At 40.0% G+C, this 20,000-nt stretch overlaps 1 protein-coding gene across 2 annotated transcripts in view; it reads left to right on the top strand.

Moving 5' to 3' along the window:
• LOC132850488 (receptor tyrosine-protein kinase erbB-4-like) overlaps positions 1-20,000 on the top strand; it is a 396,243-nt gene that overhangs the window by 334,536 nt on the left and 41,707 nt on the right. The gene's annotated exons all lie outside the window — the stretch shown is intronic.

Consider the following 20,000-nt stretch of genomic DNA (forward strand, 5'->3'; position numbering starts at 1 on the left):
ACATGCTTACTTCCTCCATAACCTCGCCAACTTTAGCGTAACGGCGTGCTGCGTGTGACGTCGTTGTTATTGTTCGTTTGCGCATGCGGGTCAGTTCGAAACAGCAAAGTTCACACTGGTATCTGATATAGGCCACATTTTAAAAGGTAATGTGAACAGACAAACAAAAAAAAATCAGATCTGAGCAAAATATCCGAATTGAGCATTAAGACTTGCAGTCTGAACACGGCCTTCTACTCCTGATCTTATACTCCTGATCTTATACTCCTGATCTTATACTCCTGACTGATGGAACTAATCCACCTCAAAAGAAATGCTTTTCCGTTCAGGACGGCTCTAAAGGTTCCTGTTCTTCTCTTGAATCTTGTCCTCTTTCTTCACCATGGCGACTCTTGAAGAAGTCGTGTGTCAGAGCCAATGAGATTACATTATGTCCTCATTCTGACTTTTGATATCAATATTACGGTGTTAGGGTTAGCACGTTCGCCTCACACCTCCAGGGTCGGGGTTCGATTCCCGCCTCTGCCTTGTGTGTGGAGTTTGCATGTTCTCCCCGTGCCTCGGGGGTTTCCTCCGGGTACTCCGGTTTCCTCCCCTGGTCCAAAGACATGCATGGTAGGTTGATTGGCATCTCTGGAAAATTGTCCGTAGTGTGTGATTGTGTGAGTGAATGAGAGTGTATGTGTGTGTGCCCTGTGATGGGTTGGCACTCCGTCCAGGGTGTATCCTGCCTTGATGCCCGATGACTCCTGAGATAGGCACAGGCTCCCCGTGACCCGAGGTAGTTCAGATAAGCGGTAGAAGATGAATGAATGAATGAATGAATGAAAAAGACACGGCTTACCTTTAATCCTTGCTTGAACACAGACATTTAGAGATGCATTGCCTGGCATTTGTTGGATCCAAACTCACTTCGGAGACTCCCGAGGGTTCATCATATGATGTAGGACTTTCAATGTAACATCGTTTTCCTCCCTTTTTTTTTGCCTTATCTTGTACATGAACTATTGATTCAGAAGCGTATCCTTATATATAAAGATTCCCTAAAGACCGGTTGTGTAACTGCTGTATTATTTCAACACATTGACCAGCATCAGTGTGAAGATCAGGGTTCCTGACCTCAGATCAATACTGAATACACACACACACTCTCTCACACACACACACACACACCCACTCATAAGCTCACGACTTTTTACGTGTGCTGGCTTCACTAAGAAATAGAAATAAATTCATTCTTTATTAAATGAATAATAAATAATCACAGATCTGTAATTCAATTAAGATTAGTCAAAATTGAACCGTTTTTTTTTTCTTTTTTTAGGGATATTTACTATTTATTCTGAATATCTTCTAGTATAAAAATAAATTGTGAATATCTGTGATTCTGTTCTTACATTTTAGTGACAAAAATCAGGACTTCTGTGCAAATAAATGAAGCTTTTTGAGAGAGAGAGAGAGAGAGAGAGAGAGAGAGAGAGAGAGAGATTATGACTGGTGGTGTTTATTGTAAGTGTTTGTTACCTTTTTGGACTCCTTTATCATTTGTAATGTTGCTCCCATATAAAACAGTTCAATCCCAGACATTTTTAGGGACATGATTGAGGACAATGTCCCATCCAGAGACGAGCTGTTTCGTGTTGAGCTTTTGTTCAAACCGACCATCAAAAATACCCTCTCTAATAAATGTGTTATTTTTTTCATTGGTTGTTGTGTTAAATCTTACTCAGACACAATAGTCCTGTTTTCTGATTGGCTATTGTGTAGCCTCTTTTATTGATTGGCTGATAAGTGTCAGGCTCGACTAAGAGCTCCAGGGGAGACGCTCTTGGTTCCTGCCCGGTTCCATAGAGACAGCGATGCAGACTGATACGTTTTGGGCGCTGCGGCTTATTAAATATATGATAAATAGTCAAAAAGTTTTTCTGTGTGAGAAATACGATGTGTGGCGGGAGAACGTGAGAAAAGACCAACATGAGGGACTGTCACATTAATGCGTGACACTTTACAGCCCTGTTTTTGACTCATCAAAATACAATACTTACTAGTCAATAGAGGTGTAACGATGGTCATGATTCGTTATCATGGCTTCCTGGTTTTTATTTATACCATCATCACATGTCTAACATACACATTTTTAAACCTGCCAAATTGTAATATTTCTCATACATTTAATCTGTACAGAAATTTCACTCTCAGTTTAAAAACCTCTGCGAGTCATGAACATGTGCATTTATTCTTCGTTATTTGTGATATATTGTGAGATTATTTGCACTATTTAAAGTCTCACTTAACTGTGGCTGTTGTTTTGTGACACTGAATTCCCCCTTAGGGATTAATAAAGTACTCTAACGGAGCCTAAATGCTAAAAAGACTGAAGTGAAGCATGGATTTTTCTCCTTGAAACCTTTTACAACACTCTAAACTTTAGATGGTGAACTATGGAGTGTTAAAAATGACCAGATGTTTATAATTAGTGCAGATTTTAATTAAGTATGTGAGAAATCTTTGTATGTCTCATCCGTTAGGTCGCGTGTTGTCTCGTGTTAGCGAGAGCTCTCAGGAGCGAACGGTTGAATGTTTGTAGGGTTTATAATTCAGTTTAATTCGCACTGTCTCGAAGCGGCTTTGCGGAAGTATAGAAACAATAAAAAATCTTTTAAAGATTAAAGTTTGACATTAAGTTACTATTTATCTCTAACATTTATACCTAATGATCAAGCCTGAGGTGATGATGGTGAGGAAAAACTCCCTGAGATGATATGAGGAAGAAACCTTGAGAGGAACCAGACTCAGAAGTGAACCTCATCCTCATTTAGTGACACTGAACAGGAAATAATGTTAATGTAAATAATGTTAATGTAAATAATGTCAATATGAATAATGTTAATGTAAATAATGTTAATGTAAATAATGTCATTTCTACAACAGTTTGTAGTTCAGTGGAATTGTGGAACCAAGAGCTCCTGAGGAACTAACAGGTCAGAGTGATTTCTGAGTTCATTACAGACTTAACACTAATTCCTTCCTGCTGAAGTCTTCAAACGTTCACCGATGAAGACCTGAGCACAAAGCCGAAAAATGCGACAGTAGCTCGAAGACGGTGTGACGGTCTTTTCGATTCAATTTCAATTAAAATTTATTTGTATAGCGCTTTTTACAATCGACGTCGTCTCAAAGCAGCTTTACAGAACATGAACATAGAACAAAAGGTTATTATAAAGAATAATATAAAGATTTATATAATACAGGGTCTTCAGACGTTACACATCATTCGCCATTGAATGGGAAAAGCCACATACTTTAAAAAAACATTCCATTTGAGACAATAGTACCCTACAAACACATACCTGAGATGCTAGAGTACATAGTGCATAGCGTGTAGTGTGTCATTTGGGACGCAGTTCGATCAGACCATGAACAAACAGCTGGAGTTTGTAGCATCAGGACTCAAGATTTTAGGCTCCAGAACATCAGCGTTGCTCGTCAGCTCCTACAATCTAGTGCAGGTGCAGAATTTGGGAGGATAATTACAGTAATAGCTGTTCTTTGTTTGCAATCCCTGCACTGCAAACATTATTACTTATCGAACCGGTTGTCGGTTTTCGCCAGTTGCTGCTTACTTAATGGAGCAATTTGGGATTTCCCAGATAAGCTTCACATCACTCAGAGTGTGATGATGATAATAGCGGTACTGAGAGAGTCAGGGAAGATTGAGAAGCTGGATGTGAGCTGTGGTAAACAACTGAATGGTTTTGGTGCTCTGGTGGTTTGCTTCCTGAAAGCTATTACATTTACAAATATGTATACAGTACAACGCTAAATTATTTGATACAAAGCAGCTTTCAGAGCAGTGTCTTAAAACCTTCACGGCATTTTGGTCACCAAAGCTTACTATAAATACACATTATAAATTAGCTTGGCCTACATTAGCTTGGTCATTAACACGTGGGTTCATGTAATATCTCACGTTTGTAGCATCAACAACATTTAATGATAGTGACGTGACATACGGCTAACTACGGTGACACATACTCAGAATTCGTTCTCTGCATTTAACCCATCCAAAGTGCACACACACACACACACAGCAGTGAACACACACACACCGTGAACACACACCCGGAGCAGTGGGCAGCCATTTATGCTGCGGCGCCCGGGGAGCAGTTGGGGGGGTTCGGTGCCTTGTTCAAGGGCCTCAGTCGTGGCCGGCCCGAGACTCGAACCCACAACCTTAGGGTCAAACTCTCTAACCATTAGGCCACGACTTCCCCACGACTTTTACGAAAGCCAGCCATTATAACACCTATGTCGTGAAATTCTCCCGAAGACCACAAGGAGAAGAAAAGTACATTCATAACCATATTCCGTCATTTTCAATGATATCACGATATTGATGCTGTGACCCAAAATATAGACTGAAAATACATCACGTACTTTAACGTCGTCGTTCCATTAGCATAGACGCTAGTTAACCGCATCTCTGTGTATTTATTAACGATCTTTCTGAATGCAAATATTAGTTTAATTGACGTTTGATTCATTTCTGGTTGATCTGTTTATTTGATATTTTTGGATTTACTCACGCATCTTTCATATGATCTGCTTAACTTGATTTGATTCATTTGAACTGATTCACATAATCCAGTAATGTCTCCTTTATTTGCGTTTTCAAACCGATTCATTTATCTGATTCTGCTTGTTAGATCGATCTAATTGAAATGAATTCAATTTAAATGATTTATTTGATCGTTTCTTGGGTACAATTTAATCTCATTTATTTGATCTTATTCGGTTAAGTCCGAATATTATTAAGAATATTTTCAAGATGATCCATTTGTTTTTTTTGTTTTTTTTTTTATTTTTGAATCAAACTATTTGATTCAGACTATCTGACTCATTTGATTTATCTAATTAATTTGAATCGGTTCACTCGATCATTTATTCTGTGTCATATGATATGATGATTTTTTCATCTGCTGCTTGTTTGTTTCTTCCCTTTGTTCGAATGATTCAAGTTATTTAGGTTGAGCTAATCGAATCGAATTGATTCACCTGAGTGTTTATTTTGAGCTGATTCATTTACGCTGATTCTGCAGCTTGTTTGAATTATTGGAAAAGTGTTAGAGTTGTTTGATGTAACAAAATAGAATTGATTCATTCACCCATTTATTTAGTGTCTCAGGTTGTACTGAGTATATCAGTGAATATTTCTACATGATCTGATCTGGCTGTAGTTTGTTTGTGTAGTTTTTTTTCCTGACCACATTTGAGCTGCATGAAGTCGAGCAGCTGTGAGGTGTAATACTGAAAAAACATTGACTGACAGACTGTCAAACTGTGATGAGTGGCAGAGCAATCTGTACAATGCCACACACACACACACACACACACACACACACACACACACACACACACACACAGTATGAAGGAGTGCAGGTTTCACATTGAGTCAAAGGACTGTAAGACCTTACTGACAAATGACAAGCTCTCTTTCTCTGCCTCTCTCTCTCAGCTCACACACACACACACACACACACACACACACACACACATATACCCATACACACACACACACACACACATACATACAATAAGACAATAAGCTTCTCTCTCTCTCCCTCTCTCTCTCTATCTCTCTCTCTCCCGCCCATCTCTCTCTCTCTCTCTCTCTCTCCTCTCTCTCTCTCTCTCTCTCTCTCTCTCTCTCTCTCTCTTCTCTCTCTCTCTCTCTCTCTCTCTCTCTCTCTCTCTCTCTCTCCCTCCACTAGATAGCCCACATCTGTTGGATCTGCTCTGCTCTGCTCTGCATTATTAAAGTTCATTATGGAGCCAGCAGGTTATAATCACTACAGTGACATGACACATAACTGTTATTATAACAGTTTAAAGTTCAGCAGTGTTGTGCCTGTGAGTCTTCAGCGTACTCTTTAGTACAGAACATTGTTAACTGTTCTAAGCCATAATTTGGTTGTGACTGGATTATTTCTGTAGCAGTTTGAGATCCAAATTGTAGCTCAGGCAAAGTCCAAATGTCTGAGCTTCATCTCAGTGCATCTAAGAATGTATTCATGAGAAAATGAATCAATGAGACCACTCAGGAGACCAGGAATAAATATGTGTGATTGTCAGTCAAGTTAACAATCCACATTACGATTAAAAGTAGAAACTGTGAATTACGCGTGTAAAAAATAACCACGTCATTAATGTAGCACCAAAATACTATTGTACGTAGACATTATCTACACAAATGTGCAATGTTCACAGTGGAGGGCAAATTGTTGCTATGGTAACGGAACATTTATATATATATATATATATATATAAATGTATAGTAGTAGAGTAGAGAAGTAAATGTAGTAAAATATGTACAATATTTTACTTAATATATAGTTATTAAATCAAATGTGTAATAATAAATAAATACATAAATTAATTAATTAAGTAGGGGGGCACGGTGGCTTAGCGGTTAGCACGTTTGCCTCACACCTCCAGGGTCGGGGTTCGATTCCCGCCTCCGCCTTGTGTGTGTGGAGTTTGCATGTTCTCCCCGTGCCTCGGGGGTTTCCTCTGGGTACTCCGGTTTCCTCCCCCGGTCCAAAGACATGCATGGTAGGTTGATTGGCATCTCTGGAAAATTGTCCGTAGTGTGTGATTGTGTGAGTGAATGAGTGTGTGTGTGTGCCCTGTGATGGGTTGGCACTCCGTCCAGGGTGTATCCTGTCTTGATGCCCGATGACGCCTGAGATAGGCACAGGCTCCATGAAATCTGCATCTCCATAAAGTTGGTCAGCAGCAGTTTATATGACCAGCATCTATATATAAAACTACAGAAGATATAGAACCAACTACAGAAGATAAGAAGACATAGAAGATATCTTCTGTAGTTGGAGAATGTTTGAAGAGAATGTTGAAGAATGTTTTTTAAGCTGTATTCTGTATGTGTATAAGATTTAATACGTATATATTTGTTCTTCATGGTTTCTTGTAAACTCACAGTCTGTCTTCGCCTTCCTTTCTTTACTCCATCTTGTGCTCTGAAATTTTAAACATAATGGATTAGGTAGAAAGGGAGGAGTTTATCAGTCCGGTGACTGATCAGTAGTCCATCAGACCTTTGTTTCAACACTGCAATTTAGGTGATGAAGTTAAAGCGACTTCGGCAGTTTAGCTTCACTTCACTTCCAATTACCTGTCTGTCAGAATAGCTGCTCTGACACAGACCTGTAAATTGCATTGACCCGGACTGACTGTTATAACAAACCAAAAAAAAAAAGGGCCGTAACAAATAAATAATGAATAACATCAGAGACTTTGGCGTCGGGAAAAGTAGAGATGTGTCTCAGGATGGGGTGACAGCTGTATTTTGTCCCACGTGGAGAGCAGTGAGGACATGTGGCAGGTCCACTTCAACCTTGCAGTCACTCTGAAAGCAGGGTCAGGAGGGTAAGTGGAGCTGCCACATGTCCTCCACACACTGCATGAGGGTGACAGGAGACAAAATACACCTGTCACACCCATCCACAGACTCCTGCTATTACGTCTGCTGCTTCTACAGTCCTGCGTTTAAGGGGTTTTTTCTTCTGGTGAGTAAAATGCACTCAGAGGTTTGTGTACCCTTTCGTTTAAAAGTCTGACGTGACGTTGAGTTATGATTGGAGTTTTACTCCACCAACAATGGACAAAATGTTTATGTCGAGATATAAACAGTGATGCTGAAAAAAAAATAATTTCTAAAAATTGTTATAGAAACACTGTATGGACTTTTTCAGGGGTTTATGTGTTTCAGTTATGTCATTGTGTTTACTTGGCTGATTGTTAAGGATCTCTGTGAACACTTTCACAGCTTTGAGGCTATTCTTCAATTCAAAAGTTTAATATTTCAGCCCATTCTCGCTGTTTTATTTCAGTTTTAGCTTGCATTAGAGTCCTTTCCTGTCCTTTCCTTTCAGTGTGTTGAAACTTTGCGAGACTTAATTAGTGCATTAAATGCTTTATGAATTGTTCGTTATCGTCTTCCAAAAATAAATAAATAAGTAAATAAATAAAAGCTGGTGGATAAAATTTAGAAATTTTACCCTCTCACAAGTAGCTCATGGAGAGACATTTCTCTCTAATGGCACAGGGTTTAAATTCTACAGTACCTATTAAACCCTCAGTGAGATTCTGAGGCTGCGCTCCAAACTAAATACTGCATGCTAAGTAGTATATATAAGTACTATAAATAAGTAGTATACATAAGTACTATAAATAAGTAGTATATACATACTGTACAGATACACACAGATACACACTGATATAGCACTGATACACACAGATACGCACAGATACAGCACTGATACACACAGATACGCACAGATACAGCACTGATACACACAGATACACACTGATATAGCACTGATACACACAGATACACACTGATACACACTGATATAGCACTGATACACACAGATACACACTGATACACACTGATATAGCACTGATACACACAGATACACACTGATACACACTGATATAGCACTGATACACACAGATACACACTGATACACACTGATATAGCACTGATACACACAGATACACACTGATACACACTGATATAGCACTGATACACACAGATACACACTGATATAGCACTGATACACACAGATACACACTGATACACACTGATATAGCACTGATACACACAGATACACACTGATACACACAGATACACACAGATACACACTGATACACACAGATACACACTGATATAGCACTGATACACACAGATACACACTGATATAGCACTGATACACACAGATACACACTGATACACACTGATATAGCACTGATACACACAGATACACACTGATACACACTGATATAGCACTGATACACACAGATACACACTGATACACACTGATATAGCACTGATACACACAGATACACACTGATACACACTGATATAGCACTGATACACACAGATACACACTGATACACACAGATACACACAGATACACACTGATACACACAGATACACACTGATATAGCACTGATACACACAGATACACACTGATATAGCACTGATACACACAGATACACACTGATACACACTGATATAGCACTGATACACACAGATACACACTGATACACACTGATATAGCACTGATACACACAGATACACACTGATACACACTGATATAGCACTGATACACACAGATACACACTGATACACACTGATATAGCACTGATACACACAGATACACACTGATATAGCACTGATACACACAGATACAGCACTGATACACACAGATACAGCACTGATACAGCACTGATACACACAGATACACACTGATATAGCACTGATACACACAGATACACACTGATATAGCACTGATACACACAGATACACACTGATATAGCACTGATACACACAGATACAGCACTGATACACACAGATACACACTGATATAGCACTGATACACACAGATACAGCACTGATACACACAGATACACACTGATATAGCACTGATACACACAGATACAGCACTGATACACACAGATACACACTGATATAGCACTGATACACACAGATACAGCACTGATACACACAGATACACACTGATATAGCACTGATACACACAGATACAGCACTGATACACACAGATACACACTGATATAGCACTGATACACACAGATACACACTGATATAGCACTGATACACACAGATACACACTGATATAGCACTGATACACACAGATACACACTGATATAGCACTGATACACACAGATACACACTGATATAGCACTGATACACACAGATACTCACAGATACTCACAGATACACACAGATACACATAGATACACATAGATACAGCACTGATACAGATACAGCACTGATACACACAGATACAGCACTGATACGGCACTGATACACACAGATACACACTGATATAGCACTGATACACACAGATACAGCACTGATACACACAGATACTCACAGATACACATAGATACACATAGATACAGCACTGATACAGATACAGCACTGATACACACAGATACACACTGATACAGCACTGATACACACAGATACAGCACTGATACACACAGATACACACTGATACAGCACTGATACACACAGAAACAGCACTGATACAGCACTGATACACACAGATACACACTGATATAGCACTGATACACACAGATACACACTGATATAGCACTGATACACACAGATACACACTGATATAGCACTGATACACACAGATACACACTGATATAGCACTGATACACACAGATACTCACAGATACTCACAGATACACACAGATACACATAGATACACATAGATACAGCACTGATACAGATACAGCACTGATACACACAGATACAGCACTGATACAGCACTGATACACACAGATACACACAGATACAGCACTGATACACACAGATACTCACAGATACACACAGATACACATAGATACAGCACTGATACAGATACAGCACTGATACACACAGATACAGCACTGATACACACAGATACACACAGATACACACAGATACACACAGATACACACTGAAACATACAGATACACACAGATACAGCACTGATACAGATACAGCACTGATCCTGTATGTCTCTCTCCTGAATGGCTGCTGACTCGTCTGTCATTCTGTAGATACACACAGATACACACTGATACAGCACTGATACAGCACTGCTACATACAGATACACACAGATACACATTGAAACACACAGATACACACCGATCCACACAGATCCACACAGATCCACACAGATACACACTGAAACACACAGATACACACAGATACACACAGATACACACAGATACAGCACTGATACACACTGATACACACAGATACAGCACTGATACAACACTGATACACACAGCTACACACAGATACACACAGATACACACTGAAACACACTGATACACACAGATACACACAGATACACACTGATACACTCAGATACAGCACTGATACCCACAGATACACATTGATACCCACAGATACACACAGATACACACTGAAACACACAGATACACACAGATACACACAGAGACAGCACTGATACAGACACAGCACTGTTCCCATATGTCTCTCTCCTGATTGGCTGCTGACTCTTGTCTGTCATTCTGTAGATACACACAGATACACACTGATACAGCACTGATACACACAGATACACACAGATACACACTGATACACTCAGATACAGCACTGATACCCACAGATACACATTGATACCCACAGATACACACTGCCACAACATATCTCGTTACCGGCTGTCTCTCTCCTGATTGGCTGCTGACTCTTGTCTGTCATTCTGTAGAATAGTTGGACTTTTGGGCCTAAATTCAGCTCATAATTATTATAGATGCTTATAAATTCCCTGCTAATTGAGAACACAGGATACAGCTCTGAGTGTGAATTGCTATTACAGGACTGTCACAGAGTTGGTGGTTGGGGATTAGTCTCACAGTGAAATGTAATGATCTAACGGATGCTCTAATCTGACCTGACCTATTGATCGCTGCTCAACATGACACTTTATCCACTTTATAGCTTTAAATGAACAGACTTTCACAGTGAATAGACTCAGTGTGACTGCCAGCATGACCACTGCTTTTAATCACATTACACTGGCGTTCAGGAGAAGATGAGGACCCAGGGGACCACTTATCTCCAGTTATTACATCACAGCGCTAAGAAACATGAGGCATGGAGCTCCGGGGACTGACTTACTGCTGTACACACACTGATAAAGCACTGACACACACATACAGAACTGTTACACACTGATAAACACAACTACAGCACTGATACACACTGATACACACTGATACACACAGCTACAGCACTAATACACACTGATACACACAGCTACAGCACTGATACACACTAATAAATACTGATACACACAGATACAGCACTTAGACACACTGCTACAGCACTAATACACACTGATACACACAGCTACAGCACTGATACACACTAATAAATACTGATACACACAGATACAGCACTTAGACACACTGCTACAGCACTAATACACACTGATACACACAGCTACAGCACTGATACACACTAATAAATACTGATACACACAGATACAGCACTTAGACACACTGCTACAGCACTAATACACACTGATACACACAGATACAGCACTAATACACACTGATACACACAGCTACAGCACTGATACACACTAATAAATACTGATACACACAGATACAGCACTGATACACACAGCTACAGCACTAATACACACTGATACACACTAATAAATACTGATACACACAGATACAGCACTGATACACACAGCTACAGCACTAATACACACTGATACACACAGCTACAGCACTAATACACACTGATACACACAGCTACAGCACTGATACACACTAATAAATACTGATACACACAGATACAGCACTGATACACACAGCTACAGCACTAATACACACTGATACACACTAATAAATACTGATACACACAGATACAGCACTGATACACACAGCTACAGCACTAATACACACTGATACACACAGCTACAGCACTAATACACACTGATACACACAGCTACAGCACTGATACACACTCATAAATACTGATACACACAGCTACAGCACTAATACACACTGATACACACAGCTACAGCACTAATACACACTGATACACACAGCTACAGCACTGATACTGATACACACAGATATACAGCTAAAGCACTGAAACAGCACTGATACACAAAGCTACAGCACTGATACAAACTGATACACACTGATACACAAAGCTACAGCACTGATACAGCACTGATACAGCATTGATACACACTGATACACACTGATACAGCATTGATACACACTGATACACACTGATACACAAAGCTACAGTACTGATACACGCTGATACACACTGATAAAGCACTGATACACACTGATACACAGATTCAACACTGATACACACAGATACACACTGATAAAGCACTGATACACTGATACACACAGATTCAACACTGATACACACAGATACACACTGATAAAGCACTGATACACACAGATACACACTGATACACACAGATACACAATGATTCACACTGATACACACTGATACACACAGATACAGCACTGATACACACTGATACACACAACTACAGCACAGATACACAATGATTCACACTGATACACACAGATACACACATCTACAGCACTCATACCCACTGAAACACACTGATCCTCACAGATACACACTAATACAGCACTGATACACACTGATACACACAACTACAGCACAGATACACAAGGATACACACAGATACAGCACAGATACACACAGCTACAGCACTGATACCCGCTGAAACACACTGTTACACACTAATACACACAGCTAAAGCACTGATACACACTGATACACACAGATACACACAGATACACACAGCTACAGCACTGATACCAGCTGAAACACACTGATACACACAGATACACACTAATACACACAGCTAAAGCACTGATACACACTGATACAGCACTGATACATATGCATACACACAGCTACCGCACTGACAGAGCACAGATACACACTGCCATAATATTATTATTATTATTATTATTATTATTATTATTATTATTATTATTATTATATGCGTTCCATCTTTCTTTTAACACTCCTTTCTACTCTGGCCCATACATGTTCACTGTTTTCAAAGGCCATCTGCTGCTTACACATACACAAATAAACACACACACACACACACACACACACACGCACACACACACACCATCTAGCTGTCAGAGGTTTATAAGTGGTAATTAATATAAACCTGTTATAGAGGAGGCGTAATCAGAATGCCAGCAGGATGGATAGTATGATATTAGCACTGTATGATATTAGCAGTGTTAACTGCGGCCACGTCGTCCATATCGGACACCACAGTCTATTATAGAAGCTTTTCATTAGCTGAAGGTAGCCATATTGATGGCAGGCAGCCATCTGCTGTCTACAGAGAGGAGAGAGGAGAGATGGGGTGAGACTTTCTTTTCTCTCAGGTTTATTCTCTCACCACCTGCAGGAAAAGCTCAGGTCTTCAGAGAGTGCTGAAATGTTGATGCAGGAACATGGCAGACGTCAGCCCTTAGGGACCACCTGCTTCGGAAACAACTCAAGACTAAATTTCATCCATTTTCGGTCAAACTTCAGGTCTGGGGAGAAACAAACCACAGTCTTCTGAGTCGAGCATTAAACAGCTTGTTTTTTTTTTTAAGTCTGCATCTTCCGCAAGAGAGACAAGATGGACGTATTAAGTGTCCTTTGTGAGAGACGGGAGTTATTGCACCTCTTCTAATGATCGTTGAGCTTCCAGTCTGTCTGTGTTTCCTGTGTTGCTGAATCAGCATCTGTACTCCAGTCTCTGTTGGACCCTCATGAAGACGTTACTGGCGTTCATGAAATTGAAATTAAATCTTGTTTCTCAGATTTTTCTGTGGCTTTGATTTGGACCCCAAATTCAGCAAATGATATCACCACCATCTATTGCTCAATGATGCATCAAAATCTGCACCGCAGATCCTACAGGATCTTATGCCCCTTTTCCACCGAGGCAGTTTGAGTGCTGGTTCGGAGCCTAATTTAGGTAGCCATATTGATGGCAGGCAGCCATCTGCTGTCTACAGAGAGGAGAAGCGCTTGTGTTAGGGGCAGTGGGCGGGGCTGTGGGCGGGGCTACTGTTAGATAATGTACCTTAAGTATACTAATGTTTAATACACTTTTACTTTACCGCGATATGATACATTATCAGCACACATGATAGTAAGTAGCTACATGCTAAGGCTAACTTTTTTCTGTGTTAATGATAAAATAACGTTATGTACTTTCTCCATTACAACCTCCGTTTATACAGATTACATGGAGCTGCATGTACACGTTGGATTCGTAGCGTTTGGGTGTTAATGTAGGTTCACAAAGCCATGAGCATTAAAAGTAAAGCAACATCCACCATTGTTGTTGTGTTTGTGTTTGTCGCTGCTGCGCTAACGTTGTCACGTATACAGTGACGTCAGACTCGGCTCTGTGACGTCTCTCTAACCGATGGAAAGGCAAACCGGTTCACCAGTGCTAGCTCTGAACCAGCACCCGGTTCTTTTTGGTGGAAAAGGGGCATTAGAGAACCTGAAGCCAATCCCATGAGACTTGGAGCACAAGGCAGGGGACACGCCGGACAGGACGCCTGTTTATTACAGGGCATAATCTCACAATGCAGACAACTTTGTTCTGGTGAAGAAAACCCCCCAGAGAACCCAGAGGAAACCCTCGACACACACACACACACACACACACACACACACACACTTACACACGTGTCTGTTTTTTATTCCGTGCACATGGTTGAACTGCTCACTACACCCAACTTTTTTATCTCACTATAACTTTTATAGAATCAGGCCCTGATTCTGCAGGTTCATTCGTCTTTTCTTAGCACCGGAACATTTTAACGAGCTGACAATAAGAGTGATAAGAGTCACTCGTTCAACAGCAGGGTAAATGTGTAGTATTAAAAGAAAACGGTTCAAAGAAATTCCTCTAATTTGTCTTGCACCTGTGATCGATCCTCATTACTCCAGATCCTTTTCTTCGGGTTTTTCTGTCTGAGTGGTCACACATCTGTACAGCTGCACACTACAGGAGTCCAGCAATCCCATTCACACTCTTCTCTGTTAAAGGGAGTGTAAGAATCTACGCACCGTGGCCTCTTGAGCGAACTCAGGCATGATGTTACTTATTTCTGTCTTTCGTTTGCATCTCATTTTAGTGAAGTTCTTTTTTTTTTCCACACATCCATGCTCTGCTTCTTTAAGCCGCTTTTGTGGATTTGTGTCTGAACAGAGACAAATGTAGACTCAAATGCAACAAGATTGTATCTTTCAAATACTTTAAAAAAAAATGCATATAGTCAATGTTAGAAGTTTTTATTTGTTCAGCCGCTCGTCCGAGTCTGATTTATGTCGAAAGTTCGGCTCTTTCATTTTTTACCAAAATATATGAACATAATGCCAAATAAATGAGGTAATGGAAGTTTACTCACTCACTCACTCATCTTCTACCGCTTATCCGAACTACCTCGGGTCACGGGGAGCCTGTGCCTATCTCAGGCGTCATCGGGCATCAAGGCAGGATACACCCTGGACGGAGTGCCAACCCATCACAGGGCACACACACACACACACACACACACACACACTCTCATTCACTCACACAATCACACACTACAGACAATTTTCCAGAGATGCCAATCAACCTACCATGCATGTCTTTGGACCGGGGGAGGAAACCAGAGTACCCAGAGGAAACCCCCGAGGCACGGGGAGAACATGCAAACTCCACACACACAAGGTGGAGGCGGGAATCGAACCCCCAACCCTGGAGGTGTGAGGCGAAAGTGCTAACCACTAAGACACCGTGCCCTCGTAATGGAAGTTTATTGCATCGGAAATATTTGATGTAAATGTCAGTCTCACATCACATCCAGTTCTTTAGCGAGAGCTCCTCACACAGAAGATGCTTGCTGTTGTGCTTCAGGACACATGAACTGACCCAAAATGGTGCACTCGTCCTCATTCGCGCTGCCTGTGAGGCTTTCCAATGCCCCATATCTCATATTCTGGCATCCAAAGACTGCTCATGAGCAAGTATTATATGTCCTGACTTCACCATGTACTGAATCTTACATCAAAGCAAGTTTTTCTAACCCGAATTCCATTGGGATTATAAGCAAGGACAGATCTAGAAAAGTGCATCAGGACTGAGATCGTGTGGGTCTTAAGGGAAAAAGCAGGAGAGTCGTCATTTTAATTAGCGTTTATTTTCTAAAGACAGCTTGTGTTCATTAACACGAGAGCGTAATGACAACTAATAATACCTTATTAGTCTTGTCAGATTTGACTTGAACTACAATGGGCGTCTTTTCAAATTCTGAAAAATGATATTCAAAAAAACTAAAAATTCAAAAGCCCTTTTTGGAAGGAATTAATTTTATTCTGACTAATTTGCAGCTTTTAGTCTGAGATTTTATACAGATATAATGTGTTTTTCTTCCCTTTCAATATAAGGAATAACTATTAGGAATAAAAAACAAATAAATAAAAATGTAAAATATTTATTAATTAAATGATTATACTTATATTGAATTCTAATATTTTTATTTAATTAAATATGTAATTGTAAAAAAAATAAAATAAAGTAAAATAAAATAAATTACTACTACTAATACTAATAATAACAGTAATAATAATTAAATATATATACAGGGAGTGCAGAATTATTAGGCAAATGAGTATTTTGACCACATCATCCTCTTTATGCATGTTGTCTTACTCCAAGCTGTATAGGCTCGAAAGCCTACAACCAATTAAGCATATTAGGTGATGTGCATCTCTGTAATGAGAAGGGGTGTGGTCTAATGACATCTACACCCTATATCAGGTGTGCATAATTATTAGGCAACTTCCTTTCCTTTGGCAAAATAGGTCAAAAGAAGGACTTGACAGGCTCCGAAAAGTCAAAAATAGTGAGATATCTTGCAGAGGGATGCAGCACTCTTAAAATTGCCAAGCTTCTGAAGCGTGATCATCGAACAATCAAGCGTTTCATTCAAAATAGTCAACAGGGTCGCAAGAAGCGTGTGGAAAAACCAAGGCGCAAAATAACTGCCCATGAACTGAGAAAAGTCAAGCGTGCAGCTGCCAAGATGCCACTTGCCACCAGTTTTGCCATATTTCAGAGCTGCAACATCACTGGAGTGCCCAAAAGCACAAGGTGTGCAATACTCAGAGACATGGCCAAGGTAAGAAAGGCTGAAAAACGACCACCACTGAACAAGACACACAAGCTGAAACGTCAAGACTGGGCCAAGAAATATCTGAAGACTGATTTTTCTAAGGTTTTATGGACTGATGAAATGAGAGTGAGTCTTGATGGGCCAGATGGATGGGCTCGTGGCTGGATCGGTAAAGGGCAGAGAGCTCCAGTCCGACTGAGACGCCAGCAAGGTGGAGGTGGAGTACTGGTTTGGGCTGGTATCATCAAAGATGAGCTTGTGGGGCCTTTTCGGGTTGAGGATGGGGTCAAGCTCAACTCCCAGTCCTACTGCCAGTTTCTGGAAGACACCTTCTTCAAGCAGTGGTACAGGAAGAAGTCTGCATCCTTCAAGAAAAACATGATTTTCATGCAGGACAATGCTCCATCACACGCGTCCAAGTACTCCACAGCGTGGCTGGCAAGAAAGGGTCTAAAAGAAGAAAAACTAATGACATGGCCTCCTTGTTCACCTGATCTGAACCCCATAGAGAACCTGTGGTCCATCATCAAATGTGAGATTTACAAGGAGGGAAAACAGTACACCTCTCTGAAGAGTGTCTGGGAGGCTGTGGTTGCTGCTGCACGCAATGTTGACGGTGAACAGATCAAAACACTGACAGAATCCATGGATGGCAGGCTTTTGAATGTCCTTGCAAAGAAAGGTGGCTATATTGGTCACTGATTTGTTTTTGTTTTGTTTTTGAATGTCAGAAATGTATATTAGTGAATGTTGAGATGTAATATTGGTTTCACTGGTGAAAATAAATAATTGAAATGGGTATATATTTGTTTTTTGTTAAGTTGCCTAATAATTATGCACAGTAATAGTCACCTGCACACACAGATATCCTCCTAAAATAGCTAAAACTACAAACAAACTAAAAACTACTTCCAAAAATATTCAGCTTTGCTATTAATGAGTTTTTTGGGTTCATTGAGAACATGGTTGTTGTTCAATAATAAAATTAATCCTCAAAAATACAACTTCCCTAATAATTCTGCACTCCCTGTATATATATATATATATAGTAAGCAGGACATGTTGATAAAGCTGTGTTGGATTTCAGGGTTCGTCTTAATTCACAAACACAAGCTAATATTCCCCCAGTCCCTGGTGTGCACCTATCAACCACCGCTGGGTCACAGTCCACACTGAGAGGGAAAATCTAGATTCCTCACAGAGGAGAGTCAAAGATACGTGACCTGGGTGAACCACACACACACACATACACACACACACACACACACACACACATACACACACACACACACACATACACACACATACACACACATATATACACACACACATATACACACACATATACACACACACATACACACACATACACACACATACACACACATATATACACACACATATACATGTGTGTGTGTGTGTGTGTGTGTGTGTGTGTGTGTGTGTGTGTCACAAGTAGTCTCGGGCACATTAAGTGTTTTCTAAGGAAGTTTTTATTGAGTTTCTTGTAGAATCTGTAATGGTTAATGGTTCATCTGGACAATTCAATTCAACTCAATTTATTTTTCTTGTGATTTTAACAATTCACGTTGTCTTAAAGCAGCTTTACAGAAATATAGAAACAGAATCAAAATTAAAAGTTTAAAATTAAGTTACTGTTTATCCCTAATGAGCAAGTCTAAGGTGACTGTGGTGAGTAAAAATCATGATATGAGGAAGAAACCTTGAGAGGAACCAGACTCAGAAGTCAACCTCATCCTCATTTAGTGACACTGGACAGGAAATAATGTTAATGTAAATAATGTTAGTGTAAATAATGTAATTTCTCAATTAAAAGTCTCTCTCTCTCTCTCTCTCTCTCTCTCTCTCTCTCTCTCTCTCTCTCTCTCTCTTTGCACACAGTGCATGAGAACTTGGCCTACCTACTCATTAATATTCAAAAAAGCAAATCCCAGTGTTGTTAATATTCATTAACATGCTAATAGCCTCCTCAACAAAGACAGCGGGATTTTGAATTGCGACACACACAGATATCTTAATTGAAATCTTTTGCTGCTGTTTCAATTTCAACCCTGAGCAAAAAATTCACTCCTTATTTAATGCGGTAAAACTATAAGAAGTGTGTGTGTGTGTGTGTGTGTGTGTGTGTGTGTATTAATG

This window comes from Tachysurus vachellii, chromosome 8 (assembly GCF_030014155.1).
Source record: "Tachysurus vachellii isolate PV-2020 chromosome 8, HZAU_Pvac_v1, whole genome shotgun sequence".
Lineage (NCBI taxonomy): Eukaryota > Metazoa > Chordata > Actinopteri > Siluriformes > Bagridae > Tachysurus > Tachysurus vachellii.